The sequence below is a fragment of the Myodes glareolus genome, chromosome 23 (genome assembly GCF_982192425.1).
Source record: "Myodes glareolus chromosome 23, mMyoGla1.1, whole genome shotgun sequence".
In the NCBI taxonomy this organism is placed as follows: Eukaryota; Metazoa; Chordata; class Mammalia; order Rodentia; family Cricetidae; genus Myodes; species Myodes glareolus.
The window spans coordinates 27,335,427-27,354,608 of NC_142048.1; the positions used below are offsets into that span (position 1 = coordinate 27,335,427).

General features: G+C 44.3%; 1 long non-coding RNA gene across 2 annotated transcripts; it reads left to right on the top strand.

The window, feature by feature from the left end:
* The first annotated feature begins 7,389 nt into the window (after positions 1-7,389).
* On the top strand, positions 7,390-17,451 carry LOC125413973 (uncharacterized). Of its 2 annotated transcripts, none has more exons than XR_015736180.1 (3): positions 7,390-7,668; positions 8,547-9,183; positions 14,245-17,451. It is a non-coding gene; the product is annotated as an uncharacterized LOC125413973 (long non-coding RNA). The 2 variants fall into 2 exon arrangements; XR_015736181.1 differs by lacking the exon at positions 14,245-17,451 and adding an exon at positions 9,474-9,675.
* The last annotated feature ends 1,731 nt before the right edge of the window (positions 17,452-19,182 follow it).

The following is a 19,182-nucleotide window of genomic DNA, read 5'->3' on the forward strand; positions in this document are numbered from 1 at the left end:
TAAAGCACTTTCATAAAACTGTGAAAACACCTGTGCCTCATTTGAGGCTCCTCCATCCCCTGAATCACATCAACTCTTCCTCTGCTCCTCTAAAAGAATTGGGGGGGGCGGCGAGCCAAGAGTGTCTCTAAAATCGAGATGCTGTATGTTGTTGATGTTGTGTGGAGCAATGTTGGTGCAGCTGAATGTAACTGCTGTATGGAGGCCACTAGTTAGTTCCCGGCTGTTCAGTCCTGAAATAATCACACAGAAACTACTTTAATTAAATCACTGCTTGGCCCATTAGCTCTAGCTTCTTATTTTCTTACATCTTAATTTAACCCATTTCTATTAATCTATGCATCACCATGAGGTCATGGCCTACCAGCAAAGTTCTGGCATGTCTGTCTCCAGTGGCAGCTCCACGACTTCTCTCTTGACTCTCTCCTCTTTCTCCAAGTATTTAGTTCAGTTTTCCCCGCCTAGCTCTGTTCTGCCATGCTCTATTATAGGCTCAAAGCAGTTTATTTATTAGCCAATGGTATTCACAGCATATAGAGAGGAATCCCACATCACCTCCCCTTTTCTGTTTAAATAAAAAGGAAAGTTTTAACTTTAACATAGTAAAATTGCATATGACAGAAGGAATTACAGTTACAATACTTATATATATATATTATCTTTTGTCATAACTAAGGAAAGCTATAACTCTATATTCTTCAACTCCATCAAAGACTCCAGAAGGATAAAATATTTCCTAAGTAAGCAGGAAGTGCATTATAAGCAATTTCCAAAACTCTAGAATTGACAGAGACATCTTGCTGCCTGGACAGTCACCCAAAGTTTTTCTGTAATGTTGTAGGCACCCATCTTTAGCCTACAGGGCCATAGTATCCAGCAGACTTTTCCACAAAGCAGGAAATTTCAAAGACAGTTCCACCTATATTGGCAGTTTGTCAATAATTTTCTTCTGTGTCCTGCAGAATATCTGGCAGACTCTTTCATGAAGCAGGAATCCTGAGGGACAGTCTCACCTTTAGGCAAGTTCAGCAGTCATTTCTCTGTGGGTCCTGCATGTCCAGTTCATCAAGCAGCCCAGGCAAGAGCAGTTTCTTGCCCAAATGGCTAGAAAACTCTATAAGGAGCCTCTTCTATGCCCATCTTCCTCTTGAAGTAGATTGGTGCTGCCAGGAGCAGATGTATTTCATTGTCATGAAAAGTCTAAGTTATTCAAACATTGTAAATTTCATATTCTGTAGTCTTTGAAAGATCTAAAGAATACCTATCTGAAATATATCTCTATATATCTAGAAAACCTAACTAACATGACTATAAGCTTGATCATTTATAGATGATTATCTATTAACCTATATTTCTTAATTACACATTACATTTTTAAATGAACTGCACAAACACAATACCTTAATCAAGAGCAGATATATACATATGAAAAAATTGATTTTAAGTTTGTATCAATAGGCCAAAATCCATACCAATACAAATCTCTATAGCATATCTTCCTTTAAATGTAAAAATTCATTTATAACTAATATTTGGGAATATAGACATAGTTCTCTCCAAGCTGCTTCCTGGTTTTTATTGACCAAAGTATTTTGGGGGGTATTCATGTTGACTTTTCAGGGAGTCTTGGTCCATCAAACCACATTAATCTAGAAGGATTCTATAGGTTCTCATCTTCTGTGGAAACAAAAGAAGAACCTCTTTTCCTTAAACCCAAATTTTGAAACAAGATACCTTTAAAATATTTATGTTGGTTTAGTTTAGCAATCCCCAGAATCAAAAGTCTCTCTGCAGTCAAAAAATTCAAAGAAAACATGATAATATACATATTCCAGACTCTCTATGTATTTTCCATCTTGGCATGGCTTATTACTTTTTTACTCTATTACTTTTAATATTTATTTTATTATCTTTACTCCTTTAATCTATTACTGTCTGTACTCTGTCTCTTTAAAGTCTTTGCTTTATTTTTAATGATTTATTTCTTTTTCTAACTCTCTATACCTTTTTTCTTCTCTCTCTCAAGCCTATGTACATCTTTTAAACACACTGTGTCTCATTTAGAGGTCTTTCATGTCTGAATCTGTCCGTATTGCATTTCTGTAATCCTTTTCTGACCAGGACAGCTTCTTAAATGCTAAATGCTTCTTAAGAACCTAAGCTGTAGCATTGCTAGGGGAAATATAGCACTAGCTGCTTGCCTCACCCAGTCCAGCATGGCAGAGCCATTCACTGGCTCTGAAAGCCATGTGCATTTCCCCAATTTTAGACACACAGCCGGTCTGTGTTGCCATTAAGCAGGTTATAGCACGTTGCTCACAAATCCTATTTAAATGCTTGGCCTCCTGAAAGAGCCAGAATTCATGTTGGCAGTGCTGCCCAGGATGCCACCACCACTTCAAAACCACATGACTTTTTTTTCTGCTACCGATGATTAAGGGAAACCTCTCTTGAGGGAGCTGCAGCATGCTGCCAGTAAAAGAGCCTACCCCCCACCAAATACAGCTAAATTTTGTTTTTTAGTGTCTAGAATTCCTTTCCAAGTTTTCTTGGGTTTTATGTGGAAAAAAATCAACCATGTAGGAGTGCCAATTTGTTGTAAGAGGCTGTTTGTGCATTTCCTGGCTGCCCAGACTTCTAAAATAATCACACGGAAACTATATTATTTAAATCACTGCTTGGCAAAGCACTTAAGTGTATTGTTAGCTAGCTCTTACATCTAGTATTAACTCGTTTCTAGTATTTTATATTTTACCATGACAGCATGGCCTAACAGCAAGGTTCTAATATGTCTGGCTCTGGCGGAAGTTCCATGGCTTCTCTCTCAACTCTACCCTCTTTCTCCCAACATTCAATTTAGTTTTCCCCACCTATCTCTGTTCTGCCTTGCTCTGCTATAAGCTCAAAGCAGTTTCTATATTAGCCAATGGTTTTCATGGCATACAGAGGGGAATCCCACATCATGTAATGGCTTCCCCTCTTTGTGACTACAAAGTCAAATCAAGCATGCCCAGGAAATAAAAGATGGACAAGAAAAGTACAGGAGTTATGTCCAGAGTTATAAACATTTCTAACAGTGAGCGCATGAGGGTTTTGTTGGGAACGTCAACACATATTCATTCAAAAAATCACATTAAAGGGAAAGAGCATTTTTGAGCATGCTCAGTAAGTAAGTATATTCTTGACCATGCTCATTTGTAATTAAGAAAGATAGCGTGGACATCAAGGTCATGGAACATATGTTCAAAAGCTTAAAACGACAGACAGTAACAGTTATGGGCCTGATCAACTTGCACCAATAAGCATGGTGAGCTGGGAGGGTATGCTTGGCTTTCATCGTAAACTTTTAGCTGACACAAAGGCCCCTGTGACGGTGCGTTAAAATGGAGTTCCTCTAAGGGTACCTGCCATACATAATGGCTGACACTAAACTTTTAGTTTTCTTTGCTTCTCAGTGACACCCATAGGCCTTCACTCTTCTAGTAAATAACATGCCTATACAACAAGAATCACAGGAAAATCTCTGCCAGATTAGATGTCGAAGCTTCTTGACCTCTTCCTTGCTCACCCAGCCTTACTGTAGCCTGGGCTAAAGTAAGCCAACATCAATCCAGTCCAATTTCCTAGGACTTTCAAAATACTTCCTATAGTTTAGCATCATTGTGGCAGTTTGAATGTAATTGTCCCCCATAATCTCATAGGGAGTGACACCATTAGGAGGTGTGGCTTTGTTGGAGTGGGTATGGCCTTGTTGGAGGAAGTGTGTCACTGTGGGGGGCAGGCTTTGAGGCTCACGATACCACCCAGTGTGTCAGTTCACTTCCTGTTGCCTGTAAGATGTAGCACTTTCAACTCAAGCACCGCATGTGCCTACACAGAGCCATGCTCCCTGTCATGGTGATAATGGACTGATTCTGAAACTGTAAGCGAGCCACAGCAATTAAACGCTTTCCTTTGTAAGAGTTGCCTTGGTCATGGTGTCTCTTCACCATAGAAACCCTAAGGATAACCGAGTTACATCACCACCCTACAGATCTTAATTAATGCAAATACTATGAAAACCCAGAGCATAAATAGGGTGAACTCATCATATATACTGCATTGCCAGAGTTGGCCCTAACTAGGAAGAAATGCACTTTGGAACAGGCATCATTGAAACCCAGTCCTTTACTTTGATGAGTGGAAGAATTTCCCACAGACTAGCCTCTGGCTTTATGTGTTTCCAGCCCTGTGTTTCCTCTGCTCCCCACATAGTCCCAATGCTGGTACAAATTGCCCATGCTTTCTCTGGCTCTACACATTTTTGTCTTGACATCAGGCACATCAACCCTGTGGGCTCGGGAAAATTCCTGGAAGTCATCCCTCAGCATGGTGGCTATTCATAACTCAACCATATGTGAAATTGCCTGACAGAAACCACATAAATATACCCCATTTAACCCAAACTAAATGCATTCCCTACACAAATGTCATTAAGCCAAGTACAAAGCTACTCAGGGCCACTCCCAATGCGAACACAAGGGAAACAGAAACAGAAAGGAGGCCAAGATGAAAAGAGTCACTCCTTTTAACTTGTCAAATATCGTGCTATTGCGAATTTCATGAACGCATGACCATTTGAAGACATTCACACACACACACACACACACACACACAGAGAGAGAGAGAGAGAGAGAGAGAGAGAGAGAGAGAGAGAGAGAGAGAGACCATGGATAAGAAGCAGCCCAAGTCTCAGATCCTGTAGAGTAACTGCCATTAGCCTCATGCCATTTCCCTGGCTCATCACCATTTTACAGAGCACAGAAAACGTGCTTGAAAGGACTCAGCTCTTAAGAGAACTGGTTGCTTTTCCAGAGGACCCTGGTTGGATTCCCAGCAGTCATGTGACACCTGTAGCTCCAGTTCCCTCTTCTGGCCTCCATGGATGTAGGGGGAAAAAAAGAAAGGAAGAAAAGAAAGGAGGGAGGGAGGGAGACAGGAAGGAAGGAAGGAAAGACTTATAAACACAAAATAAAAATAAATAAATAGGCGATGGATGGAGATAGAGACAGAGACCCACATTGGAACACTGGACTTAACTCCCTAGGTCCAAACGAGAAGCAGAAGGAAAGAGAACGTAAGCAAAGAAGGCAAGATCAGAGGGAACCTTCATCTGACGATGGATGGCGATACAGACGGAGACCCACATTGGAGCACCGGACTGAGCCCCCCAAGGTCCAAATGAGGAGCAGAAGGAGGAAGAACATGAAAAAGGAAATCAGGACCGCGAGGGGTGCGATCACCCACTGATATAAGGGGACTGATCTAATGAGAGTTCACCAAGGTCAGTTGGACTGGGACTAAACGAGCACGTGATCCAACCAGATTCTCTGAATGTGGCTGGCCCGGAATCTTTCTGAAAAGTCATTGACAATGACACTGGGACTTGTTTCCTCTGCATATACTGGATTTTGGGGATCCAGTCTGTCTGGATACTCACCTTCCTGGACCTGGAGGGAGGGGGGAGGAACTTGAACTTCCCACAGGGCAGGAAACCCTGACTGCTCTTAGGGATGGAGAGGGAGGAGGAGAGGGAGTGGGGGGAGTGGGAGGGTGTTGGGAGGAGGGGCGGAAATGGAAACTTTTATAATTTAATAAACTTTGAAAGAAAATAAATAAATAAATAAATAAATAAATAAATAAATAGTGTGAGAAAACCCCTAAGAGATTAAGCTTAAACCTCTAATGCATAGTTCGGTGAATGGAGAACCCAGGAACTGTTACAGAGAAAAAGGAGCTAGCTACTTTTGTCTTGAGGATTGTATCTTTCTGGGAGAAGTTGAAACATCCCCTGAACTTCATGCATTACAATTTGGGTCTTAAATACCTTGGAAAGCTCATTTATTGGAAACTTGATTCCCAAGTTGATCCTCCCCTTGGAAAGCAGTGAAAACCTTGGGAGGCAGAGCTGAGCGAGGAAGTAAGGTGCATCTCTGGGGGTGTGCCTTTAAAGGGGCAGACTATCAGTACTCAAGCCCCTTCCTCACTCTCTGGGACGCCTTCCCACCAAGAAGTTAGCGCCTTTCATCTACCACATTCTCCCCAACATGATTCTACCTTATCATAGTAACATGTCCAAGAAACTGTGGGCTGAAACCCCGGGAACCAAGGACCAAAATGGGCTTGATCTCTTTACATGGACCTAGCGCCATTGCTTTGAGGCACTGGCAGAAACCTGACTGACAGAGAAAACCTGGTACCAATAAGTGAGGTCAGCCGGAATCAATGGGATGAACTAGGGAAGTTTTGGAGGAACTAGAGGAAGCCCCGACTGCTGGGAGGGCTATTTAACAGGCAGGTGAGGTGGGATCTCAAGCCCAGAACGCAGACAGGAACGCAGGCAGAGACTGGCTGACACGGTTTCAACTAGAAACAAGGTCGTTGGGGGCCGAGCCAATAGTTTCAAGCAGTGGTTCTAACCTTCCTAATGCTGTGACCCTTTAACATAGTTCCTCATGTGGTGACCTTCAACCATAAAATTATTTTTGTTGCTACCTCAAAATCACAGTTTTTCTACGGTTATGAATCATACCCTAAATATATAATATGAGACTCCCCCCACCCACCCCGTGAAAGGATCAGATTGTGACCACAGGTTGAGATCAGCTGACTTATAGGGAGACTGACAGCTCATGCATGGTCTTAGAGTTTCCATGGGTGCTTGGCTCCCTGCAACTGCACAGAACACAGAGGTGGTAAAAGGGTGTGGTAGAGGAATTCTTCACTTCATAGGGGACAGGAAGCAAAGCAAGGGACAGGAAGGGCCAGAGACAAGATTCCCAGGATCTGCAGAAGCGTTTAGCCTTCTCCAGGAGAGTCTACCTCATGAAGTTTTCAGTAACTCGCTGGAGACCAAACTGGTAACGCATGGGCCCGTGGGAAATAGCTGATAATTAGATCATACTAGTTTTAAAGTTGTAGCCCAGGAATGTTTGCCTGCTTAAGAAATTAGCGGCATTTGACAACAGTTATAAAAGCCAGCATGCTCAGGCTAGTGGCACTGATCAAAACAGGACATGAAAATGGAAAGACATGAGGAATGGGGGGGGGTCTGGGAGGGTAGGAGGGGGTTAGGAGGGGCTAACGGGGATGAATATAACCAATATACATTTTGTACATGAGTGCCAAACACAAAGGAGATTTTTTTCTTTGCAGCATAATGTTAGAAAAGATGCCCCAGGGCATTTCGGGAATCAGCAAGACCCACCCAGGTTCTCAGGTTTAAGGTTTTGCTGAAAAGAGAGCCCTGTGGTATACCGTTCTCACTCTGAGCCACCCAGCAAATTATTTCCCTGTTTTTTTTTTCCCCATGTTTAGCTGTCTGGGCACTTGGAGGGTGCTGTAGTCAGCTCCAAGTAGAGCCGGCTACTGCTGAAATCCGCCCCAGAAATTGCATTGCCCCATTTGATTCTGGTTTCGCCTGGATGCAGAACGCATGAGTCATGGGTTCACAGAGGTTTCCAATGAAGTTTTGAAAGAGACTCTGGGCGCTTCGGCGGCCCGTGGCAGAACCAGAGTCTCCCAGAAGCCTCTAGGAGTCGGCGATGTACGAGATCGAAGCTGAGCCTGCATTGGAAACCCCAGGAAAGATCGGGAACCTGGACTGTCTACCCAAGAATTCTGCAGGCAGTAAGTGGAGCCAGCTGAAGAAAGAAATCTGTGGGCTCCTTCAGAAAAGGGGGAGGGGCTGCTGCAAGTCTTCTGAGCCTACATCTCAGTATCATGAGTACAGCTGTTAGTCACGGAAGCACAGCTTTTAATATTTGCTTAACTGAGTCACCATCTTGCTTTTGATCTGATCCTTTCTCTTGATGACTCTGCCTCCCCCTTCTAAAAGACAGTATTTGAGCCATTGTGTATTGGGAGTATGCAACTTTGATTTATTTTATTTCTAATCAAAATGTTTTATCATTTCCTCCTTCCTCCAGCTCTCTCATGCTCTCACATCCCATTTCCTCTCAAATTCATGTCTTCTTTTTATTTAATTAAAAAAAATACCCATTGGGTCTGTTTATTGTTCTTGTATGTATATGTTTCTAGGACTGACTACTAGATATTGGATATTGGATAATCAATTAGAGGCCGCCTCCTGGGGAAAGACCAATTCTCTCTCTCTCTCTCTCTCTCTCTCTCTCTCTCTCTCTCTCTCTCCCTCCCTCCCTCCCTCCCTCCCTCCCTCTCTCTCTCTCTCTCTCTGTCTCTCTCTGTCTCTCTTCTATCCTATACTTTCTCCTCTCTCCTCTCTTTGAACAGCATTGCCTTACTGCACGAGCCTGCTCCCCACAATGATTTTCTACTTCTCACAGACCTCACTGGTGGCCAGATAGCCACGGCCTGAAACTTCTGGACCCATTCTCCCTTTGATTTGATCTGTCTCTGGCATTTTGTCTCTCCAGTGGAAATCTGACTAAAGCATCATGAGAATTGGAACCTATTTGGAAATCGGACACTTTCAGGTACAATCATAATACAACAACAAGAAAATTTATGGTTTTTTTCCCTCCTAGGCAACAGCTGTATTATGAGGAAGCTGAATAGCTCCTTTGCAGCCACCCTCTGTCAGAAACTAGTTGAAGTGGATGCTGAGTGCAAGCTCCACACCTTCTGTGAGAAGCTATGACCACAGGAGCAGCTGCCGATACTCTGGGTGACTGTGGAAGGCTTATGTGATACGAATCAATTGTAGGAATGCCAGACAAGGTTCTCCCAGGAAGTAAGGAAGGGGAGTTGACCCACAGCAGAGTGTACCTGCTGTTAAGTAAGGAGCATTCTTGCTATCTACACCAAGGAGGACTGTTGAGAAGTGCGGGTCTTTTTAGGGATGCCTTGTGGAGTCCAATCTGTGTATTCTCAACTTGGTTATTGTAAAGAAGAAAAGAGTTTGGGGTGGCTCTTCCTGGACTGGCAGATACTAGGATGCTTCGGAGGTGGGGGCCCAAAAGGACTAGCAGAATCCCAAAACTTTCTGATCTCTACAGAAGATGATGTCTGTCAATATGCTGTCAGAAAGCCCTTAAACAAAGAAGATAAGAAACCCAGGACCAAAGTCCCTAAGACTCGGTGTCTTGTTACTCCACATGTCCCAACTTCTTGCTCTGAAGATACAACACACTAAGAAAATTTACCATCCGCTTCTCAGAGAAGGTAAGGCTTCCCATGGGGTGTCAACAAAGTCTAGCATATCGCTCTGAGGCAGGAACAAGGCCCTCCCCACTATATCTAGGCTGAGCAAGGTATCCCTCCAAAGGGAATGATCTCCAAAAAGCCAGAATAAGCAGTAGGGATAAATCCTGGTGCCAGTGACCCCACAGACTGCCCAAGTTACCCACATTCAGAGGGTCTAGTTTGGGCCTATGCAGGTTTCCCCGATGACAATCCGGAGTTGAATAATCTTTGTTTTAAGCTACCACGTTTATGGTAATCTCTTGCAACAGCTCTAGAAGGCTAATTCATCTGTGAAATTTGTCCTGACGGCAGCTGAAATGCAGGAAGAGTGCCAAAGCAGCTCAATGTGTTTATTCTTCCATCTGGAAAGACAAGGACACAGAGCGTGGTACTTGGAGTGGGGGGAGAACTCAAAAAGCTTTGCGTATTTTATTTATCCATTGCAAGACAATAAAGACAGCATCTCAATAACCAGTGCTGTGACACTTGGGGTCCCATTATGTCTTTGTAACAAAAGAGAGTGGGGTTGATAAAGTGATTAGGAAACAGGAGAGGAAGTAATGGTGGGTGGGGTTTATGTCAGCAGAGAACTCTGGGAGAAACCCCACCACGGGGAGTTTTACTGTGGTTTTCAGGCAGGATAAAGAGAGTCTAAGTTTTCCTGCCTCTCCTGATCTTCAGTTGCTTTCAACACTGCTCGTGACAAAGAGGCATATTTTAGACCAGCATATTCTGGATCCCTTCAATAATAGAGGCCAGTATTTTCTGGTTATCTTCACTGGTACCCTAGTCTTGTATCCTTGACTGGGATAAACATTTCCCAGCTTTCTGTGCCTCTGAGCTGCACATCGCACATTATATATAGTAAAGACCGAGTGGGCCTGCTTAGGAGAGTGTCAAGCTCTATTAAGCATGAAAAGATCAGCATCATTAGTAACTAGAGATATCCAGATTAAAAGAACAACAGACCCATTAGAATGCTTTGCATTCAGAGGAAAATGAGAAAGGTAATACCAGGTGTTAATGAGAATTTTAAGCAACTGGCTTTTTTTTTCCTTTAAGGAGGTTTTTTAAGATTGGAAGAAATAATTTACTTAGGGGTATGCATGGTTTAAACACACTAGTGATTAACTCTGAGTCACCAAAACCGCATCAGTCTCACATTAAGGAAAGAAAGAAAAGCACTTTCCCCTGGAGTCATCTAACCAAGAGCGAGTCCAGGTCTGAATTCTCTACTTTCTACCCCTGTGTCTTCTGTCCTCTGTTTATATGTTGGGTGAGTCTGTGCCTGCCGAGAGGCTGTCTTTGAATCTGTCCCTGTGTCTGTGACTGTGTGCTCTCTGTGTGTCTGTCCATGCCTACCCATGTGTATCCCTGTGTCTGCCTTTGTCTGCCTCTGTTTGCCTTTAATAAAGGCTTTGCTCTGTCACTCAGTAGTACAGTACTATACTATACTATACTGTAGTACTGGGCTATTGATCAGTATGGGAATCATCACATGGGGAAGGGGTGGGAGACTTTACAGACATCTTTAACTAGGAATTAAGTCACTGGGCCCCAACCAATCCCAACTGACCCAGACAACCAACAGTACTGTAAATGTCACTGTTTATTAACCAATATCCAAATATTACATTCAACATTTACAGTGGGTATAAATTTTAGAAGGTTGCTTTCAGCATCTGTATTTGCTGCTTTTGTCAAATGATACACATGCATAGTTCTGCATGAGGAATCTATAACTTAAGATTACAGCTATATATCAGCTTAGGTTGCAAAGTTGATTACATGAGAAATATCAGGCAAGCAAGGCTGTTACAAGCAAGGCTGTCCTTTAGAAGCAGGTTAAGCACACAGGCTGCAGACACAATAAGCTAGCAGTCCTGCATCTTCAGTGAGCCCAAGTTGTATTAGTAACTCTGGCTCTGAGGTCCAGCAAAAGCACCACTCTAGGCTCTTAGACTATAAGAGATATTTTCACAATATTTAATGTCCCCAGGGGTGCATGGGCTCATGTATGTATGAACATGTGCAGGCAGATACCCATGGAAGCGGTGAGGACATCACACTCATGAGAACTGGAGTTCCGGATGGTGGCAAGCCTTGGGGTGTGGGGAACAGAACTTCGGGCCTCTTCCAGAGCAGTAGGTACTCTTTGCTGCTGAGCCATCTCTCCAGCTCTGCACTTGGAACATCTGTACACTGCTGGTTAGGGTGTAAAATGGTACCCTAACTTTGGGAAACAGCCTGGAAGCTTCTTCAGATAAAATTAAGTGTGTATTACCTTAGCCACTTGGAGCTGCTATAGTAGAATACCATAGAATTAATAGCTTAAAGAACAGGCATCCCTTACAATTTTAGAAGCTAGAATTCAGTTACCAGCACAGTTGCTTTCTGGTGAGGGCTTCATTACTGGCTTTCAAGATGGCCCCCTTCTTCCTATTCCATTATTTTCAATCTACAATAATGTTTCTTTACCTTCCTGATGCTACTCTGTGGTCCTTTAATACAGTTCCTCATGTTGTGGTGATTCTCAATCATGAAATTATTTTCATTGCTACTTTATCACTGCAATTGTGCTACTGTTATGAAGTGTAATGCTTCATAACATTAAACATTAAAATATCTGTTTTCCTATGATCTTACGTAATCCCTGTGAAAGGGTCATTCGACTTGCCCAAAGGGACCACACCCCACATATTGGGAATCACCGATCTATAACACGCACATACCTGATATATAGAAGCTCATCCACAGATGTTTTTGCCAAATGAAACAAAAACTTACACTTACACAAAGCTAGAATACAAATGTCAGAAATACTTTATTCATTATCGCTCCAGTTCAGACGTCCTTCAATGAATAACTGGATCAACAAGTAGTGATATGTCTATCCAATGTAGTACTACTTAGCAATAAAACTGAACTGCTAATACATACAACAAACTGCACGGATGCTACATATATTTTGAGAAGCAAAAGAAGGCGGGCTAAGTGACGACATGCAGTATCACCTCGTTCACGTTGTGTCTTAGAACAGACCGAACTTCCAAGCAGAGAAAACTGGCACAGGGTTAACAGATCTGGGAGTGGGCGAGGAAAGAGACCAAAGACCCTGAGGGACTCCTCTGCAGGGGGTGTTATAGCATGAATCTGCGTTCCAAGGGACCCACCGAAGCTTCCAGGCTTTTGTGTTCCGTGGCAAAGAACTGGCTGAACACACAGTCAGAGGAAGAAGTAAAGGTCATTTATTAAGACAGCAAAGGCTGTCTTGAGAACAGGAGAGGCCTAGTGATCAGAGGGGAATCACTCAAAAGAACTGGGCTACCTTAATCCGGTCAGTTACACAGCATCCGTTCCCACAACTCTGTGTCGCTGAGTTCTTCCCGAGCATGCTCTATTTGATTTATGTGGCCGGGTGGGAAAGGGTTTTCAGTCTTACCCTACACGCTGACTTCTTTCATATGTAACTTTCCCTGGTCCCTCTTCTCTGCCACGAGGAGAAAGTTTTCACATCAGAACAAGCCACATTACATAGACACGCTTTGCCAAAACTCATTGAACATGATATTTTTTGAGAAGATCAATTTTATTCCATATTAATTAAAAAGCAATCTTTAAAGGAAAAAAAAGGCTAAGCAAAAGAGAACCACAGAGAGAATAGATGGTCAACGAGCAAAATGGAAGCAAAACACCTGCTCATGTCTTGTGCAATAATTTTTACATGGACCAGTTTGCAAACAGGGCTTGAAGTCAGATCAAACTCTTGTATACATAATCACACACCAGGTCCACCATTCATTCATTCATCCTACCAACAGTGAGTGTCCACAAACACCTTGTTCTAGCTGCTGGGAACACAAAAGAGCAGATTCAAATTGAAAAGTAGTCAGAAGAGACTCTCTGCCTTCTTTCTTTTATTTTTTGTTCAGAATTTTGTTTCTGCGTCATTTTCAAATACATTTAAATATTTTTAGACACTGCATAAACTTCAGGCCAGGTCGACAACCCAAGATCTTTTCTCTTGGCCGAGTCAACACCCTCAAGCACAACCCTCAAAGATAGTAAAGTCCCTGCTCCACTTGCTTACTGGGTGAAATAGGCCCAATTTCAGCGGCCACTGGCTCCATATCCAAGAACTGCCCTGGTAATGAAAGCGCGAACCCAGTCAGCGTCTACCTCTAAAGTTGTTTCAGGGATGTAGAGGCTCAAAATAGGTAGGGCAGAGACCTCAAAACTGTTCAGTGAAGTTCTGGCTGGAGGCATTAGGGATGCCAAAACAAAGTTTTGCGTCTCTCTGCCCTTGCGGGGAAGCTCTGCCTGAGAATGTGAACGAAACTGAGATGAGACATCTGGGTACCTCGGGGTGGGGACAACTGGCCTGTCCACCGCCCCAATGCGTACCTCTAGTTCTGCCATTTGCCCTCGAAAAGGTCCCAGACCAGGAGTACAGCGGTACCCCCATTTTCTGGGGCCCACTGATACTATGAAGAGTCTAGCCTTCTCTTTTGCACAAGTTTCTGCCTACCAAACTGTAAGAGCCTTCTTTCTAGAAACCACTGTCTATACTATGGATTTTATTCTTGGGTTTCACAAGACAAGAATCCCGAGTCCATTTGACTCGCTGGATGTTTAGTGCGACCGTGAGCATCTGGCATCAGAGTTAAAAGACCACCCAAAGCAGAAATAAAGGCTTTTTGAACTCAAGAGATTAGTCCCCTTTTCTACATCACATAAACAGCTCCGAAGGCCTAGGGATTCCTAGATATGGCCTTCAGTCTGGGCTGGAGGGCTGAAAAAGTTGGGTTTGAAGTCAGCAAAGCAGAGAGCGGGGAGTGGTGCTGAAGGCAGGGTGGATATACTCAACAGGGAGGGGTGGAGCAAGCAGACAAAGTGCATCATGGGTTGTCTCCCGGGGCTCTTTACATCTGGGCCGCGGGAAGCTACCGACTGTACGGAAGGGTTTCCCCCTCTCTGGTAGTCCTTCCAGAAAGTATTGTCACAGACCCGCCCAGAGCCACTTCTCTCCCCTGATTCCAGATCCAATCAAGTTGATGATTGACAGCGGCAGAGCGCAGCGAAGTCTGTCCTTCAACAGTGGCGCAAATAATCGACTTAAATCAACCCTACGGTCAAGGAGACTTCTTCAGACTGGTATATCCTAAAGCCCCGCAGCCGCATTTCTAGCAGGCCATTTCTGACTTCCTCGGAGAAAAATCCCAGTGAGAAATGGAAAGTTTGGCAAAAACGTGAGGGAGCAAAGGGAAGAAGGTGCGGGAGTGGCAAGAACGGGAATTCTGGTGCAGCAGGACTGAAGCTCTGGGGGCTAAGGGCGCTTCAGAAGATGTTACTGGACCCCTGGGATTTCCCTTCGGTTCTAAGGACCTGTAGCCCGGGTGCAGCATTTTCTCCACCTATGGAATGAAGGCATTCAGCAACGGGTGGCCATGATTTCCTCCATCTAGAATCTAGACTCCAAGTGTTCAAACTCTACTCCTCGTTTCCTTCTGAGACTGCCCTTTGCTTTTTTTTTTTTTTCTTTTTTGCCTCAACAGAATCCACTTGCCATTTTCCAACGCTCAAGACTCAATTTTTTTCCTCTGTTCTTCCCAAATGGGTTGGAGGGACCTGTCCTTTGCTGATGTTCTTCATCTGCCTTTCTCTGTGCTCGGGTGATTTATTTCACCAGTGTCTTCTCTAATGAGGCTTAGCAACCTTCTTGTCCTGCTGTGGTTTTTGTCAACTTGGCACAAACCAGAGTCACTTGAGGAGTGGGAACCTCATCTGAGAAAATGTTGCCACTGAATGATTTGCCAACAAACCTGTGAGCCATTCTGCTGTTTAATGATTGTTCTGGTTCATGTTAACTACGGCTGTGATGAAACACAATGGCCAAAAGCAAGCTGGGGAGGAAAGGGTTTGTTTGGCTTAGTCTTCCACATCATGACCCATCAATGAAGGAAGTCAGAGCAGGAACCTGGAGGCAGGAACTCATGCAGAGGTCATGGAGGGGTGCTGCTTACTGACTTGCTCCTTGTGACTTGCTCAACATGTTTTCTTTCTTTTTATTTATTTATTTTGGTTTTTTGAGACAGGGTTTCTCTGTAGCTTTGAAGCCTGTCCTGGAACTTGCTGTGTAGACTAGGCTGGCCTTGAACTCACAGCTATCTGCCTCGATCTGCCTCCCGAATGCTGGGATTAAAGGCATGTGCCACCACCATGCTCAATCTGTTGTCTTATAGAACCCAGGACCAACTGCCCAGGGTGGCACTCCTCACAATGAACTAGTCCCTTCCACATCAATCACTAAGAAAAGGTCTTACAGACTTGTCTATAGCCAGATCTGATGGAGACATTTTCTTAAGTCTCCTTTCAGGTGGCTTTAGCTTGTGTCCAGTTGACATAAAAATACCAGCAAAATGATGGATGTGGGAGGGCCCAGCTCACTGCGGTAGGTGGCTCTACCCATTAGCAGGCGATCCTTAGTTACATAAGAAATCAGGCTCAGCCAGGCTTGAGGTGCAAGCCACGAGATCAAACAGGGGGGAGTGTTCTTCCACAGCCTCTGCTTCAGGTCCTAACTTGAGTTCCTGCTCCAGCTTTCCTCAGTGGTAGAGTGTGACCAGAGAGTTGTGAGCTGAATTAAACCCTTTCCTCCCCAAGTTCCATGGTGTTTTTGCACCGTATGGCAAACCCTAACTAAGACATGTGTTTATTTGAAATCATCTTCATCTTCCATCTCTCCGCCACCATTACAACCACCAATGGCTAACTCAAGTAACCTGGAAAATGCTCTACGTCCCCAGCCTAAGATTCCATCACTTGTTTAAGGCTCTCTCAATTTAACAGTGTGACCTTTGAGGGGTGCGGGAGGAGGAAGAAAGAGAGAAAACCGAAAAGAGAAGACATAGAAGAGGGAGCAGAGAGAGCAAAGTAGGAGGCAAGAAGACTACGCACACTGTGAAGAGTCTTGAACAGCCTTGATTCATTCATCTGTACACACGAGCTACTCCCGTACCACAGCAACCATGTTACCTGACATAAACTCCCTACTCTGGCTCATGATTTCAGTCCATCATGGAAGAAAAGGCTGGTGAAACAGCTTTAGTCAAAGCAACAGGAGCAGTAGCTCCTATTCGTGGTCACTTGGAAAACCTAGAAGCAGAGAGGGAGATGGGCACCCAGGAAGGCTGACAGGTAACATTAAAAGCCCACCACTAGTGAGCTGCTTCTTCCAACAAAGCCACGTATCCTAAAACTTCCACAGTTCCCAAAGTAACACCACCAGATGGGGGGAACAAGTTTTTAAACCAAGAACCTGTAGGAGTTCAAACCATAACGCTGCAGATGTACGCTGCACTCCATTTTGTAGTCAGACACTTCGGTCTTCTTCTAAATCATTTAGAACACCCAGAATCTCTCTCAGGCCTGCTGTGTTGGTGAGCTTGTTCTTCTTTCACACCCTAAAGATTGATAGCATCGTGGGGAGTCCTGGCAGCATGGTGGTGTCTTGCTCCATTTTTGTCCATTTGACACAAACCAAGACATATCAGGGAAGAGAGGCTCTCAACTGTGGAACTGATCCCATCAAATTGGCCTTTGGGCATGTCTTTGGATACATTGTCTTGATTGATAATTGATGTAGGGTTGCCCAGTAGGTGGTACTGTCACTGGTCAAGAGAGCTCGGGCTGTGTAAGCTATCGGTCCTAGACAAGATGAACAATAATACGCAATAATAAACAGTGTTCCTCCATGTTTTCTGTGTCACACTTTGGCTTTGATTTCCTGCCTTGGCTTCCCTTGATGATGAACTGTCACCTATCAGCCAGATAAACTCCTTTCTCCCTCAGATTGCGTTAGGTCAGTATTTCATCCCAGCAACACAAAGTTAATCAAGACAGTTAATGTATTTCTCATTGTGCTTGCCTTTTCTTAAAACTAAACACCAAGTGGCTTCTTTGGAAATCACTAGAAGCCTTTGGTAGGCTTTGGAGCCTGGATAATTGTTTCGATGATGCCTGTAGAAGGCCGCAACCACACTCTCCACCATAGATGGCGCTGCACCGCCAGGTGAGCTAGAAAGCTCACACGTGTTGGTATTTTTCCACTACTCCCAAGGTATCACCTGGGACCGGGAGCAGCGGACCAATTCAAGAGTGACACGTCCAAAGCAGGGTCTGTTTCCTATATAAGGGATGGGTTCCATCATATCTGGGTCTCCGCCATGTTGGCTGATGCTCGCTCTCCCAAGGGGCATTAAAGCTATTTCTGCAGTAGGATCCTGTGTCCCGCATGGTTCTTGCAGGCGAGAGGAAGCGCGGGGCAGAGGCCTGCAGTTGTCAGGCCAACTTCCTACAGCTTTAACAAGGAGTATCATTTATTCAGTCGCAATGAGGCACGGTGCCACGCCGCTGTGCCCCAACTGACACGCGCCAGGCAAGCCAATGCACACATGGTGACTTCCCTTCAGTAGAGGAAAGTCATGACAACTTCGTGAAGGCATTTTCCACGACACTTAGGATCATGAATCTAAGCAAATGCCGGGCTGCCGCAGATGCGCACAGCAAGATGGAAGTTACACGAACAGCTAGTTCTACGATGCCAGCGAAGACCTGTGCCCTAAGGCAGTGCCAACCGTCCCTCCGAGGCTCAGCGACTGGCAATTTTTTCTTTGCATATCCCCATTCAAAATTAAAAAGTTAACATGTGAACCAATGAAATGATATCCACTAGCCAAAAGAGGGCAGTTTTCAAAGATGTTGAAGCTCTGAGCATCCCCTTTGGCCTGCAGAGCTGGAGTGTGATCCCTGAGCTGGAGACTTGCCTCGTCTTCATTTTCTGTTTTCACAGCTCCCCTCCAGCTCCAACACTAGCGACAAGAGATCAAATCTCAGCCTGGAGGGAGAGCTTTCTGGAAAAAAACAGTAATTAAGCTTGTTTGACTCTCCTGCCTAAACGACCAGCAGAGTAATTTCTCGTAGATCAGACTTCATTGCCTGAAGGCTCATGGGTAAATATATATTTTTGTGGCTTGCTAAGAAAAGAAGGCTCCTGGTCTCGGTTTTTAAACCTCTGAATTGATATTGACATATGGTGGTGTGAAACACCCACCTGAATCTCATAGAGGAATTAGGAATTAATCCCGGGAAAGAATTCTGCAGTTTGTGTGTTCCTGCGGGTGGCTATTTTTGCTTAGTGCGAGTATGATTTCTTTTCTTCCACCTTCTCCGAACAACTCTTCTTACAGCGGTGGAAAGTTCACACGTAAAACCCCTCCCTTCCTGATTCACCAGCAACCACTTTGCTTCGCAGATTCTGAAACAATTCCCAGCCAGTTCTGGAAAAGGGGGAAGGGTAAATTCTGCAGGCTGGAAGCCCGTGATAAGAATCTACAGAGGAAGAAGGCCAGACCAAGGCAGGCCGGGGTTCAGCAGTCTCTGGAAGGAATTTACAAAGCCCTGGAAGAACTGCACTGGGAAGCTCAGCACTCTCTTCTCCGGTCAGCCTGGGGGAGGAATGAACATGATTTGTCTTGGCCTTGGTAGCTCTGTCAACAAATGTGGACCACTTGACAAGCAAGCAGCGCCTCAGAGGTTGCTGTTTCTCACCTGGGCCACACTGCCCTGCACAGCAGCACATCTGGGGAAGCTAGAAACCTTGATTTTTTTTCCTCCTGGCCACAGGCTCCACATTTACGCCCCTCGCTCATCACAACAGACATTCAGATATAGCTCATATATTTGTATATTCAAGTCGGTTTTTTACGAACACAAAGCCTCACTCTGTGAGTGTGTCTATATGTGTCTATATATGTATGCCTCTGTGTGTGTATATGTTTACATATGCACACCTCTGTGTATATGTGTGTATGTGCACTTACATATGTGCACTCCTGTGTGTGTCTGTCTGTGTGTCTTCACATGTGCACCCCTGTCTCTGTCTCTCTGTCTCTCTGTCTCTCTCTGTGTATATGTATA